Below are 2,185 nucleotides of genomic sequence, written 5' to 3' on the forward strand. Positions count from 1 at the left end.
CACCGTGTGGTTTTGGTAACATTGTAATAAAGAGTAAAATCCAATTGATGGTGAGAATGTCCCTCAGCCCCCGCTCTGGCCTCCCGCACGGCTGTGTGGCCCGCCCTGACGTGGTACAGGACACCGTAAGCTCCTTGCACACAGGAGCTGGGGTCTCCTACGGTCGTGCCAGCTGCCATCATTAGGCACCAGGGGGTGCTGTGGGCAGGTGTTGAGGCCACCCTACCTCGGGGAGGCAACATCAGGACTGTCTCATGCATGAGTCATGCAGCCAATCAGAGCCCCAGTTTAGAAGCCACACCTGCCCGGCCCACCCCCCACCCCCCACCCCCGAACCTGGGTCCTGACTGAGGGTCCTGACCGAGGACCCTGTCCCTGGCTTTGGACGCTGTGGCCCATGGCAGGGACTCGGAGGTCAGGCCACATCACGGGTGGGTTGTCCTGACCTGTCTCAACTCGCCTCCTGGTGACGGGCTCAGAGCAGAACCAGAACCTTCCGGGCACCTTTCCCCTCCCAGCAGCTCGGGCCTTTCCCTCTCAGCTCAGACTTCCTCCCTGAATTATTTTTCTCAGTCCAGCCTCACTTCCTCTTGCACCTGCCAGCCGGGCCCTGGGGGAACAGAGATAAGGGAAGGGGAGGGATGATGTTGAGCCTACTCCCAGCCTCGCCCGCTGACCCACCTGGAGGCGAATGTTCCCTCTTTGTTTGCCTGCCTCTCTGCTCCCCACCCCTCTCCTTTCTTACACGTTCCAGTGTTTTCACCGGGACTGGTTGCTCGGCAAAATAAACTCCTGATGTGGAAAGTTCAGCTGGACAGAACGCCGGTCACAGGGGCCTGTTTGCTTAGCAACAAAAACGAGTTAGCCGGTCCCCCCTCCCCTCCCCCCTTTCCTGCCCTCGCTGAGCGCCTGCTGCCTGCGTCACAGTCCTGATGAAGGCCCCTTCCTATGCATCTCCCCCTCTCTCTGCCGTCCCCCCCCCCCCCCTCGACCGCTGTCTCCCCGTCGTTCTGTTTCAGGTTCTCTTGGCTTCTCTGGCTTTTTCAGCCCCCTGTCTGTCTGTCTGTCTGTCTGGAGCTGTCTGACTTCCTCTCCTCTCCCTCCACGGAGGAGCAGTCAGTTTTGCAGGTTTTCCAGGAATCCGTTGAGCACCATGGGTGTGCTGAGCCCTGGTCAGCAGTGACTCCAACTTGACCCTTTCCCTCGGGGCAGAGGAGTGAGCCAGCCGGTGCAATAGGGTGTCTGGCAGTTTGCGAGGAATTATGGGACAGAGGCATTTTGATGGTGTGGTTAGGATGTGGAGGAAGCCCGGCAAGGGGCTGAGAAGCTTGTTTGTCCTTGTTGATAAGGAGTGGCTGAGGTTTCTGAGCCAGCGCTCTGCTGGACTGAGGGCAGGGTTGCCAGTATGGCATGGATTGGAAAAGGTCAGCCTGGAGGTGGGCAGGACAACCAGGGAACTGGGGCAGTAGGCCAAGCAGGAGGCGGGGTGCTGGCTAGAGGGGCTGTGTGCCTGAGGTCATGTGCGGAGATAGTCTGCAGACAGGTGGGACCGGGACAGGTGGGCTGGGGAGGCCGTTAGAGAAAGCTCTTGTGCAAGTCTGAGTTCTGGATCACCTCAACAAGTGCCATGGAGGTCAGTGGCTGGTTTCAAGGGGAACTGTACCAAGTCTTAAACACCAAGTCTACCCACGCCCTCTGGGTGAGGGATGCATGTTTTCCTGCAGCTGAGAATAGATACCAGCTGCCTTTGCCAGTTGCATTCCCTACTTCTTCCAGTAGAGGGCCCCCTCACTCACTCTCAGTCCCATAGATGGCCATGTGACCCAGGTCTAGGTCCCTCCCCCTAGTGACAGCAGTTGGTTCCAGGGTGATCACATGACCAAGCGTGGCCCAATGAGAGACAGCCCTGGGATTTTTTGCGGGAACTGTTGGGAAAGAGTTCTACTGGAGTGTTAAATGGAGCTCCTGGGGCCCCCTTTGCTCCAAGGTGGGGAGAAGCCTGCCTGAACATGAAGCCAACACGGGAGAGGGTTGAAAGATGGTGAGTGTGAGCTTCCTGAGAGTAGCATTGGAGCACTTGGTCCCAGCCGGCCCTGAGCCAGCCCTTCTCCTGAACTTTCCAATTTTGCGAGCCAGTACATGCCCTTGATAGTTTAGATCAGTTTTCAGTGGGTCTTTCCCACAT

Source organism: Myotis yumanensis, unplaced genomic scaffold, assembly GCF_028538775.1.
Source record: "Myotis yumanensis isolate MYYU_CA2020_CCGP unplaced genomic scaffold, mMyoYum1.0.hap1 SCAF_19, whole genome shotgun sequence".
In the NCBI taxonomy this organism is placed as follows: Eukaryota; Metazoa; Chordata; class Mammalia; order Chiroptera; family Vespertilionidae; genus Myotis; species Myotis yumanensis.